The sequence below is a fragment of the Sciurus carolinensis genome, chromosome 4, assembly GCF_902686445.1.
Source record: "Sciurus carolinensis chromosome 4, mSciCar1.2, whole genome shotgun sequence".
Taxonomy (NCBI): Eukaryota; Metazoa; Chordata; class Mammalia; order Rodentia; family Sciuridae; genus Sciurus; species Sciurus carolinensis.
In genome coordinates, this window is record NC_062216.1 from 35,772,767 (window position 1) to 35,786,501 (window position 13,735).

A 13,735-nucleotide genomic window follows, 5' to 3' on the forward strand; every position below is an offset into this window, starting at 1 on the left:
ATATAAATTAACATTTTTCCCATCTCTGGGTCTTTTAATTTTTTTTAAAAATGTATAAAAAGCAAAGGTCAAAAACTAGTCTATTTAAAGGAAGTAGTCAATTAGTAGAAGCATTTAATGAATGTAAATCAAGCATCAGTGGAAGAAAGACATTCTGTTTCAAATTCTAGGGGGAAAAAAAGGAGGAAGGGGATCTTCTGAAACTAGAAGAAAGTACTTCACTCACAGAAAATGTTTTTAAACTATATCCATTAGAATAAAAATAAAAGAAAGATTGCACAAATGTTATAATGTGGAGGAACAAGATGGTTGAGTATATAAACGCATTAAACTATTCCTAGAGAAGCCAAGAAATATTTAGAATGACTGAACCTTAAACCTTTACAATCTAAAGAAAGATCAGAATGATTTTATGCAGTGGTGATTTACAGTTGAGAGCTCAGGAGAAAGATTATGCCCAGTAGTTTCTCATCACTTGCTATATACATGTTCAATTAAATATCAGTTCATTTATACCTTATTAATTTAATATTCAATTTTTAACATTATTTACTTCTTTCATATTTTATCGGTATATTATAGTTGTACACACGGTGGGATTCATTGTTACATATTCATACATGCACACAATATGATGATGTAATTTGGCCAATATCATTCCCCAGTATTTCCCCTCTTCCTCTTCTCCCCTGCCCCATCCCTTTCCTCCACTCTACTGATCTCCTTTGATTTTCATGAGATTTCCACATACACAAACCTTTCGTTTCTTTTCCCTTTTTTAGCTGCCACTTATGAGAGGAAATTTACAACCCTTGACTTTCTGAGTTTGGCTTATTTTGCTTAATATAATGTTCTCAATCAATCCATTTTCTAGCAAGTAACATGATTTCATTCTCTTCTATGGCTGAATAAAACTCCATTGTGTAGATATATCACATTTTCTTTATTCATCATCCATTGACAGACATCTACCCTGGTTCCATCATTTGGCTATTGTGAATTGTGCTGATATAAACATGCCTGTATCAGTGTGATATGCTGACTTTAATTCTTTAGGATAAATATGAAGGTATATATAACTGGGTCAATTTGTGGTTCCATTCGTAGTCTTTCGGGAACCTCCATACTGATTTCCATAGTGATTGTACTAATTTGCAGTCCCACCAACAAGGTAAAAGTATTTCTCTTGCATCCTCTCCAGCCCATTCTTTTTTTTTTTTTTTTTTTTTTTTTTTTTTGGGTGCTGGGGATCGAACCCAGGGCGTTGTGCTTGCAAGGCAAGCACTCTACCGAGAGAGCTATCTCCCCAGCCCCAATGAGATTTTTTTTTTTTTTTTTTTTTTTTTTTTCGGTGTTGGGGATCGAACTCAGGGACTTGTGCTTGCAATGCAAGCACTCTACCGACTGAGCTATCTCCCCAGCCTCCAGCCCATTCTTTATGGCCGCCATTCTAACTGGAGTGAAATGAAACTTCAATGTAGTTTTGATTTGCATTTCCCTATTTGTTAATGATATTGATCATTTTTTCATATATGTGTTGGGCATTTATATTTCTTCTTTTGACACTTATCTGTTTAATTCTTTCTTCCATTTATTAATTGAGTTACTTGTTGTTTTGGTGTTAAGACTTTTGAGTTTGTTATATATTTTGGATATTAATCCTGTGTCAGAAGAGTAGCTAGCAAAGATTTTCTTCCATTCTATTGGTTCTCTCTTCATATTCTTGTTTCCTTTACTGCACAGAAGTTTTTCATTTGTTGCTATAAATAATTTATTAACTCTTGGCATTATTTTCTTAGTTTTAGGGGTCCTATTGAGAAAGTCTTTGCCTGTACCTTTATTTGGAGTATTGACCCTGTCTTCTTATAGGAGTTGCGTAGTTTCTGATCTAATTCCTAGGTCTTTGATCCACTTTGAATTGATTTCTGTGCAGAGTGAGAGATCAGGGTCTAGTCTCATTCTTCTACATATAGATAACCTATTTCCCCAGCACCATTTGTTTAAAAGGCTGTCTTCTTCAATTTATGTTTGTATGTTTTGGGCATTTTTTTCAAGCATCAGATGACAGTATTTGTATGGATTTGTCTCTGTGTCTTCCATCCTATTCCACTGGTCTTTGTCTGTTTGTATACAGTTACTGTTATTGTAGCTCTGTAGTATAATTTGAAGTCAGGTATTGTGATACCTCCAGCATTTTGACTTAGGATTGCTTTTGCTTTTCTGGGTCTTTTATTCTTCCAAATGAATTTTAGGACTGTTTTTCTAGTTCTGTAGAGAATATCATTGGTATTTTAATGGGGATTACATTGAATATGTATATTGCTTTTGGTAGTATAGTCCATTTTTAAAATGTTAATTCTGCCTATCCATGAACATAGGATATCTTTGCATCTTCTTGAATCTTCTTCAGTGTTCTATAGTTTTCATTGTGGAGACCTTTTACCTCCATGGTCAGATTTATTCCAAGATGTTTTACTTTCTTTGATGCTTGTGTGAATGGGATTGTTTTCCTGATTTCTTTCTCATCAGATTCATTTTTGGTGTATAGGAAAGGTATTGATTTTGTAACCTGCTACTTTGCTGAATTTGTTTATTAGCTTTAGAAATCTTTCGGTGAAACTTTTTGGATTTTCAAATTATAGAATAATATCATATGCAAACAGTGATAATTTGATTTCTTCCTTTCCTATTTTTTCCCCATTTATTTTCTTCTCTTGCCTATTTGCTGTGGCTATAACTGCTAGTACTGTGTTGAAAAAAAAATGAATATCTTTGTCTTCTTCCAGATTTTAGAAGAAATGCTTTCTGTTTTTCCCCATTCACTATAATGTTGGCTTTGAGTTTGTCATATGTCACCTTTATGATGTTGAGATAAGTTCCTTCTGTTCCTAGTTTCTTCAGTGTTTTTATCATGAAGAGTGCTGAGTTTTGTGAAGGATTTTCTCTGCATCTATTGAGATGACTGATTTTTGTCTTTGACTTTATTTATGTTATGAATTACGTTTTTTGTGTAAAATTTATATTAAACCATACTTGCATTCGTGGAATAATACCAACTTGGTCATGATGTACAATCTTCTTAAGATGTTGTTTAACACCATTTGCTAATATTTTATTAAGTATTTTTCCATCTAAGTTCATCAGGAATTTTGATCTATAGTTTTCTTTTCTTGATGTGTCCTTATCTGGTTTTGGTATGAGTGTGATACTTACTGCATAAGATGAATTTGTAAGTGTTCCATTTCTTTCTATTTCATGAAATAACTTGAGGAGCATTGGCATTACTTCTTCTTTAATGGTCTGTTATAATTCAGCAGAGAATCCATCTCATCTTGGACTTTCCTTTGTTGGAGGACTTTCTATTACTGCTTCAATCTCATTACTAGTTACTGGTCTATTTGGTCCTCTTAGGTTTTCAAACTCCTCTTGATTCAATTTTGTTGGGTCATATGTGTCTATAAGTATATCCATTTCTTCTAGGTTTTCCAATTTATTGGAATAAAACTTTTCAATATAGTCCCCAATAATCCTCTATGTTTCTGTGATGTTTGTGGTGATTTCTCCTTTTTTGTTCTGTAATTTTATTAATTTGGACCTTTTTTCTTTTTCTTTTGGTTAGTTTAGCTAAGGGATTATCTTTTCAAAGAAGCAGCTGTTCATTTCATTAATCCTTTGTACTTTTTTCATAATTCTCAGTTTCATTGAGTTTGGCTCTGATCTTAATTATTTCCTTCCTTCTACTGATTTGCAATTGATTTGTTCTTATTTTTCAAGGACCTTCAGATACATCATTAGGTTTTTGTTTGAGATCTTTCTGATTTTCTTAAGTATGAACTCATAGGTATAAACTTTCCTCATAGAACTACCTTCATAGTGTCCAAGAGATCCTGCTATGTTATAACACTATACTTGTTTGCTTCTAAGAATTTTTAAATTTCTTCCCTGATTTCTTCTATCACCCATTCGTCATTCAAAAGTGTGATGTTCAACCTCCATGTGTTTATATAGTTTATGTAGGTTTTTTTAGCATTGATTTCTAATTTCATTCCATTACCATCAGATAAGATGCAAGGAATTATATCAGTATTTTTATATTTTCTAAGAGTTGCTTTGTGACCTAAAATATGGTCTATTTTGGAGAAGTTTTCATGAGCAGCTGAGAAGAAAATGTATTTGGCTGTTGTTGGATGAAATATTCTATGAATGTACATTTGATTTATAATTTTTAAAGATCTGAATAGACTTTAATCAGTTTATATCTGTATGGCCTATCAGTGAGAGAGGTATATGAAATCACTCAGTATTATTATACAGGGATCTGAGTCTCTAATTTACCTAGTGTCTCTTTTATGTAATTAGGCACACCAACATTTGGGGCATAAATATTAACTATCATTATATCTTCTTGTTGGATAATTTCCTTTACCAGTATGAAGTGACCTTCTTTGTCTCTTCTTTTATTTTTTTATTGTAAACAAATGGGGTACAACTTGTTTCTCTGTTTGTACATGAAGTAGAGGCATACCATTAGTGTAATCGTACATATCTTTGTCTCTTCTGATTTTGTCTTGAAGTCAGCTTTGGTGGGTATAAGAGTAGCTACTTCTGCTTGTTTTCAGGCTCCATTTGCATGGTGTATCAGTTTCTCTCCTTTCACTTTCAGCCTGTGACTGTCTTTGCCTGTAAGTTGAATCTCTTTCAAGCAACATATGGCTTGGTCTTGTTTTTTAATCTACTCTGCCACCCTATGTCTCTTAATCAAACAGTCTAGACCATTTGCCTTCAGTGTTATGATAGATATTTACTAATTTCTGCCATTTTGATTTATTTCTGCTGTTTAACATGATTCTGTTTCTCATTTTCATAGCTACTCTTCAAATGAGATTTGTCTGTTTGAGAGCTCTGGAGTTTGTTTTTTAATTCTTCTATATGTAATATTCCTTTAGGTATTTTCTGTAGCACCAGCCTAGTGGCATACATAAGCCCTTTTCATTTCTGCTTATCTTGGAAGCTTCTGCTTATATGCTTGTCTGCTTGCCTTTTCTGAAAGATAGTTTTTATGGTCCTAGCAATCTTAATTGATGTTTTTTTTTTTTTTCCTTCAGGACTTGGAACATATTATTCCAAGTCCTTCTGGAATTTCCTCTTTATCCACTAATATCATGTATTCATGTATTCACCTGTACACTCATTCATTCGATATACATGTATTATGTGTCAAGTACTGGTCATAGGTACTGGAGGATTCAAAGCTAAAAGATATGTTTGCTTCATTCAAAGATCCCAGAGTGCACTGGGGAGACAAATAGGTAAATAATTATAGGAATGGTATGTGCAAAGCAGTTATTCAATTCATTGTTCAGGTACAGAGGAGACTTGCCCAAATCAGACTGGGGACAGGGAAAAGACAAGAAACACTTCCTAGAGGAGGTCATTTTTAGCTCTATCTTGGAAGGTGTGAATAAAGGTTAGTAAGAAGCAGCATAGTGTTCCAGACCAGAGAAAAATCTTTGCTCAGTAATCAGAGCACAGCTGCATTTAGAAAAAGTGTAGCTTCACACAAGAGCATGGAACATGTGTGGGGACATACCAAGATGAGACTAAAGAAGGAGTTAGAGGGAGTTGGAACTTCTGCTTCAGCAGGGCTTACACTGATGTGCTGGGGGATTGGAGCATCTGGTGCATCTTCCATCCTGGGTATTTGGGACTCAATAAAAGAGTTTAACAGGGAAGCAACATGGTTCAGTCTGGTGACCTTATAATGACAGTTTAAGGTAGAAAAGTAGAAGGTTGGAAGAGAAGGGGGAAAAAGAAAAATTAGGAGATGGGAAATATAGTTAACATTGCTCTTCCCCTGAGCCTGGGCTGGGTACTGAGGATGCACAAGAGGAGATTGTTTTCCCAATTTAGGTGATGAAGTGACTGGGGAAGCACCAGAAAGAAGCAGGTCTGTAGACAACAGATGAGTTCAGGTTTGAAAATTACAAATTTGAGGTTCCCCTGTAGTCTAAAATGTCTGAGGAAAACTTAGAGGAGAAGTCAATTCTAGAGATGTGGATATGACAGTTGTTGAGAAAACTGAAGTTATGAATGTGAATGAAATAATACCAAAAAAAAAGAATATAAAAGATTTGGTTATAGAGTGGAAAAATGTGTTAATAATGAATTTATAGAAGTTTCCTATGACCTAATAATGATAGTGGTCATGTTAATACTTCAGGGTCTGCTTTCTGCTCTGGAATACTGTGTCTCTCATTTTTTGAAACATTCAAAGTCTGCCTCCCCTGGTACTTAACAGCACCTCCCATGTTTTCTACCTTCCTGTCTTTCTGTTTTCTATACTCCACCTTCACTTTTTTCTCTGAGAAACAGCATAGGTTGATTAGAAAAGGTTCTGGACTTCAACTGAAAACCTGGGTTCCCATCCTGATTTTGTCAGTCCCAACTGTGTGACTTTGGGCAAGTCATAGCACGACTCTGAACATTCATAGTCTCAAGTATAAAATGAAGAACTTCTTATTAATCAAAACTTTCTTCCTATTCTGAAAAAAAAACCATGATTCTGCCATTTCTCTCCAGCTTCTCTTAGGCTTCTGTGAAAGATCATCCCAAAGATCATCCATTTACCAAAAGTTAGCAAATTTCCTTGGCTAAAAGTTATACATATTTCATATCTGTTGAACCTGGTATCTTATGCATTATCTTGGTTTATAAAAACAAACGAATTTTTTCTTTCTGAATGAGGATACTTGATAAAAATCTTTCCAGTTTACTGAGTCTCCCAGTCCACACTTCTCACTCATCACAAACCATGACCTGGGTTTGGATCTGTGTATGGTTAAACAAGTACCTGTTAGATTACAAAGAGGTAAGTATGAGTTTAGTCTCTGAGCACATACAGAATCCATGGAAAAAATCCAGGAGCATACACAGTTTTGTTCTGTGGAGCAAAAATTCTTCTTGCCATCAACTGTAATTTCAAGATTTGCTATCTGAATCATTAAAATGGGTCCCACTCATGTGTGCCTTCCTGTTCCTCATTCAGTAAACAATTTGTAAAGGGTACTGAGGAGATAGCTCAGTGGTACAGTGCTAGCCTACCATGTAGGAGGCTCTGGGTTCAATATGTAGCACCCTTCCACTACCCCAACCCCAACCCCAAAAAGGCCAGTTTAAATACAGTTCTTCTCTTAATCATGGCTGACCCAGGGTCTCTTGACCCCTAAGAGAACTAATTCTGGATGCCCTGACTTAAATTCCTTTGCTTCAAGGCTGCACGTTTCAGAGCTGAGTATTATCACTTTGTCAGTTCTCCCTAAGGTGGTAATGACTATATAAGGAAAAGGCATTGAGTCACTTTTCTTGAATTTGATCCTCAGAAAAAGTATCATTTCTGGGACCTTCTATTCCTGAACTCAGTGTTCTGAAGGGCTGGACCTGAGATGAAAGAGAAGAGATCTGCCCCTGTCTGTTCTTCTCTGAATTCATGTTATCTGGGGTGTTTGGGAAAAGAGAGAAAGAGAGTTGCAGCTTGACTGCAGACTGCTGCCCTTTCTGGTTTCCTGGAGCAAAGCACAGGTCAGAATCTGCCCCATCAGTGAGACCTCCTAATGAAATACAGCAGCAGTGAAGAAATTTAAATTGGTGTTACTCACCCTCCCCCATTCAATTCTCACCCTCTCCCATCAAAATTCTCTCAGCCTTGAGACAAAAATCATGGAAAATAATACTTTCTTTTGTCTTTCTTATTTTGCACTCTTCCGGTCATTTTGGTACAATGTAGGTGATAGTCAGCTGTGTATCAGGTGACCCCATGAGCTTAGAGACTGTCAATTATTCTACTTGCCTTGGTTATGGAAGCATTTTGCACTTTTTTAAATCCAGAATTCAATTTTTGAGTTTTTCTTGCTGGCAACATTGCTACTGAGTTTAAAGAAATTCTGATTTATCTATGAGATAATTGTTAAAGAATGCTTAATGTAGAATCTTGTGATATTAGTGTTACAAATCACAATATTATTATAAGGATTCAAATCAGCCCTCCCCTGGAAGTTTTAAATCAGTTTCTGTTCTGTTGTTGCTGTCTGTACACATGTTCTTCATCACTATCAGGGAATGATTTATACATACTTTTTTTTTTTGTTTCCTTAGGGTTAGTAGTTTTGTTCCACTTTACCACAATGACAGATAGGAAGTTGTTGCAAATTAGCCTAGTGGAAAAAGCATCACCATAGCATGTGGCCACATTGAGGGGATTTTTGTTGTTGCTGCTGTTGTTGTTGGCTGTTAAACCACAAAAGGAAATTTGAACCTAAGGAACTTGGTTAGATGAAAGAAAAGATTCTCCCTCCATATATGGGGGATAGTGAGAGGAGCTAGGTAAGGCCTTCATGGGAGTACTTACTGGGATTCAAGTCTGAAATCAGCGCTCAGAGCAGGCTATCCTGGGATGGCCCTAGGAAAATGAGGAAGGAATAATTATCACTAAACCTGAACATTTATCCCACACAGAGACCTACAGAAGGCACCCAAACCAACATCTGCTGCCTTACCAACAGGGCTGTTTCTGAGTGGAGAAAGCAGGGAGGTGGCAAGACACACAATTAGCTGACTGTCATTTACTCTTCTACAAGTGAAGAGAATGGAGAGCTGAGGGACAGCACTGCCAAGGTTATGTGCGTACACACGTACGTTGGTCCCATCTCTGAGATGGACCAGTTCAGGGTCAGGCACCTGATGACCTCCTATTCTTTCCCTGGCAGGATGCCCTTATTTTCTGGTTTTCTACTTGAAGGTTTTTAATTTTGTTCACATGTTTACCTGACCATCAGTGAAAAGACAAAGAATAAATCACTCCTCCAAGCAGCCCCACCTCTCAAGTTACAGTTGCTTCTCTACTCTGGCCTATTTGCTTCTCTAAAGTCCTACTCTGATTTACATATATTTCTCTCAAAGCAGAAGACCATTTTTTAAAATGTGCATTTGATGAAAGAAACCATTCTGTGAGGAAGCACCAAAGACAATAAATAATCTTATGGCCAAGTTGTAAGTTTTCTGAAGCTGCAAATTCTTTCCACTTGAATAAATTTGCAACATCACCTTAGCGTTGGTAACAGTCTAAGTCAGTTTTTCTCTCAGTTGAGGGTCTACTGAAGATGTTTAAGCAGAGAAGTATTATAATTATGGTGCTTCCAAAGATTAATTTAGTATCAGTGTGGAGAGAGGCAGGTAGACCAGTTGTAAAAGTCTAGGGCAGCTGTGGGAATGAAAAGATAAATATCTGACAGGTATTATGAAGGCAAAAGGAAGAGTTGGGAATTTCATGTCTGTAAGGAGAGAGAGAGAAAATTTCATGTCAGGATAAAGACAACATTTTCAACTGAGAATGACAGAGGCTACAGCTCTGGGACATTGGTCGATAATCCTACTACTTAGGAAACTTAAAAAGAGATTTTTAAATAATCCACGAAGGCTAAAACAGCAAGTTTAGGCACAAATGCAATCAAAATTCGAGACAAATAGATAACCATCAAATCAGGGCATTCTATCAGGGAAAGAGCAGAAGGTCATCAGGAGCCTGAGGGAGACTGTCTTTTCCAGCTGAGAGTCCTTTGTGAAGAGGGTTCAATCGGGAGCAGCAAAGAATGTGCTGTGTTATACTTTTGGAGCTGTGAGGCTAAGGCTAGATGGGCGGAATGGACAACACAAAGTTGATGTTCTATTCAAATTCCCTAGAGCCTTTTACATTGTAAATTCAAAAAGCTAATAAAAGAAAACTACATCTCTAATATACAAGCTGGGCAGGGCTAGTTCACCACTAAGGCCAAGCAACAAACATTAATTGAGCCACAAAGTTGCACATAAGCAGAGAACATGGCCAGCAGCATATATATTTGATGGAAAGGTCTCTTTCACTACCTAAGGTCAAAGTATTCCAGAGGACAGCTGGTCATTTGCTGGTACATCATTTTTCTCCTTTTGTTGAGGTAAAGAAGAGTTAGCCTTCCATTTCCAGAAGTACCTGAAAATCACCTTTGACAACTTATTTTCTGTCCCTTATCCAGAGTCTTCTGGTCATTTTGTCTCTCATCCATCTTGTTTTCATTTCTATTCCCATAGATGCTAAGCTGTGAAAACAGTTCACTGATCCTCACTAAAATGAAATAATGATGAGAATTTTTTTCATGAAGCTTTTGTTAGGGGTCATAACATAATACCCCAAAGTATAGTGCTTTAGCACACTGAGTACTTTGAACTGAAGGAGACTGGAAAAACCTGAGAAGCAAGAGGTTCTCTGTGACCTTCTCCCACCTTCCTTTCCTGTCTCCCCATTAGCAGGTTGTAGACATTTGAATTCTTCTTTCCCAAAGATGGTTACAAGCTAGAGTTTCTCTCCACATGAAATGTAGAAAGGTCATTCTGATCTACCTTGAGACCCTCCTTCCATAAAGCTCCAGCCCCTTACCCAAGGGCAGGGTGGGTTGGAATAGTGATGCTACATAGGGAAGCATTCCTGGGTCCCCTATGCCCCAGTTTGTCTCCTTTGGGTCACACCTGTTTTGTCCAGTCACATGTCTGTCTGCTGCCTATTCTTCACAGAGACAAACATAAAAACACAGTTCTCCCTAGATCTTCATTTTTGAAGGTTCTTGCATCTTGTAAAACTTAAATTAAATAAATCCATTATACTTTTCTCATACTAACCTTTTGTTTCAGAGTGTCAGCCATAATCCTTGTGACAGCTAAGGAAAAAGTATTACACCTTTTCACCCTTACACTGTTCTCCTTTTAAAGAACTATCCCTCACCCTGAAATTAGGTCCTCACCATCTTCAATGCGATTAAATAGCCTTCCTTTATTAAAGGTGGGAGTAATAGATGGTCATTTTTTAAATTTAAAAACTCTGTATTCATCCCTGATTTCTTGTTTTATATAATCCCCAAATCTGGGAACAGCTCACTGCCTGACCTGTCACCCTGACCTTGGGCTTCTTCAGCACCGCCATCACATTGACCTTATTAAAACCTTGCTTACCTTTAAAATCTTTGTCAGCGCTCCATAATCCCTAACACCTTGAGGCCTCCCTCTACACATTTTCTTCATGAGAACCCTCTCTGTCCCCAGTGGCTCTCCTACTCACTGCCTTCTGTCTTGCTGGTCCTTATAGCTCTGTTGTTCCAAATCCTTGCCCTCTGCTGTTTGCCCTCCCATGCCAGATCTGCCTCTCTACATTCCACATCTGATTCCAGGCCTGACCCAGGCTCATCTTGGTTGGGCTCTTCCTTTGCTCTCCAGTGGGGGTGCATGTCTGTCAGCATATGTGACTGCTTTCCCCAATCACACTTCTAGGTATTCTCTTTGTATTCACACTACCGGGGCACCTGAATTTGTCAGGTGACTAGTTAGGAAGAACCCCTGATGGCCCTCACACCACTGCACCTTTCCTGATGTTCCTTGTACAAAACTTCCTTCCTCCTTATTCATGCCTTAACTCAGATCCAGCCACTCCTTGGAAGGCACAGAATCAGATCCTCCAGGGCTAAACTGTTAAGCTGGGCCACTAGATTGTCCGCTTATCCCTGTGTCATTCTAACTGTACTACCTGCAGAAGGTTACTTGTATTTTCATTTCCCAAAGAACCAAAGGCTAATAGGTTATAGTCTGAATGCTCAGCATCCTGGGCTGTATCTCCGTGTGCTCAGCATCCTGTGATACAAAATGCCTGCCCAGCAGGAAATGGAATGAGTGGTAAGCCAATGAAAGCACCAAGTCAAAGGTTGGAGAAACGCTTTCTGCAGGAGAAAGGTGACGCTTCTGCTTGAGATTGAATGGGGCTAGAAAATATAAACCATCCAAAGGGCAGGTCAGCGGCAGCAGCAAGAATGAATCAGCAAGCTGCTGGCGGGTAGTATCATATATATAAAGTAGAGTTCTCAACTTTAAATCAGGCACTGTGATTTACAGAAGTGCTAATGGGCCTGGGGTCAGGTACATAACAGTTCCAGTGATGGCCCAGTCATGAGGTACAATGAGAGCCTGATCAAGCCATCTACCCACATCATATTTTCGTTTTTCCTTCTGTAAAATGGGGTGGGGGTGCACTAGTACAGTACAGAACAATCTTCTCTATAGGAGGAATCAAAGGGGCATTACTTTTTTAAACCAAATAATATGTGTATCATGTGATACAGGAATTATACCAAATTTTTTTTCTTTTTTTGGGTACCGGGGATAGAACTCTGGAGCACTCGAACACTGAGCCACATCCCCAGCCCTATTTCGTATTTTATTTAGAGACAGGGTCTCACTGAGTTGCTTAGCACCTTGCTTTGGCTGAGGTTGGCTTTGAACTCCCAATCCTCCTGCCTCAGCCTCCAGAGCCACTGGGATTCCAGGTGTGTGCCACCATGCTTGGCAATACCAATTTTAAGATTAAACTTTAGGCTGGTTTTGTCAATAATTCTATGACTCTGCTCTGCTGTGTAAATAATCCTGTGCATCCTTGTTTCTTCCAGAGCAATGATTTCTTCCAAAAAGCAATGCCAGCAATAAACTGGGTTGGATTTCTTTCATTTATGTCTTAATCTGCTCAGGGCACTTGGGTTGGTGGGGAGGGAAGTGTGTCTGCTTTGTTTCCTCAGCTCTGCCTTTTGTGTGACCAAACAATGATTATTACTCTTAATGGGGATTTGCTTTCTCTCTTTCTCCATCTCTTTCTTCTCCCTTCTGAGTGCCTGTTCCTGCCGCTGGTGGAGCATGTTGTCAGACCCTGTCCGTCAAACCCATGATCTCACTGATACTGTCCCCTCTGAATTAATGGGATCAGCTCAGCACCAGCCACCAAATAGACCTCAGTCTCTTTCCTTCCTCCCTTCTTCCTTCCTCTCTCGACCATGACATTGCCTTTGCTGAAATCTTTTCCTTCTTATAACTACTAACCACATTTTTCAAAGAAAATATTTACTCTCTACCCTTTTATTTTAAAATTCTCTACCTTTTTATCTGAAAATATCATTTACGTACTTTTTTCCTACCCCTTACTCTCAAATTGCTCCATATTTATACCTATTATTATGATTTCTCTTCCGCCTTTTCCCTCCTTTGGTCACTGGTCTTTAATGACATCCATTCTCTACTAGTTTTGTTTTAAGAGCATATTTTAAGTGTTACACAGTTCAAGGCTCAATTTCACTTAGATCCGTTTATTAGCAAAGTAACCTTAATATCATTCTGAAATCCAACCTGAAGTGTATTATTGTCCTCAGGAACTGTCCAGGTGTTTTACTGTGAGTTTTGCACTTGTTTCTCTTTATTTTGATAATGTGGACATTTTTAAAATTTTCTCCAGTGCTGCCACAAATAGAAAACTCACAAAATCCTGTTCATTCGTCAAATGCTATATCTATAATGTATGTTTATGAACAAAGGGCAGCTTTTAAAATACATCTTATTATTTAAACAATAATTTCTCACTTATATGCCAAGAAGAGTAGGTTTATAATAAAATATCAAGTAATTATTAAATGTCAGGAAATATTGCATCTCAGTTCAGTAAACACAACAAATCATCATTGGAGATCCACCCATTCTTAAAATATTAGTGTAAACAAGACAGTTTATACTGATAACCTACTACCACCACCAGTCAAATCCCAGTTCATGATTATGAAGTATATCATTGAGAAATAACAAAGTCTTTAGGGCTGGGACATAGCTCAGTGGTAGAGGACTTACC

At 37.6% G+C, this 13,735-nt stretch overlaps 1 protein-coding gene across 5 annotated transcripts in view; it reads left to right on the forward strand.

Moving 5' to 3' along the window:
• Tenm3 (teneurin transmembrane protein 3) overlaps positions 1–13,735 on the forward strand; it is a 453,046-nt gene that overhangs the window by 418,459 nt on the left and 20,852 nt on the right. The window lies entirely within an intron of this gene.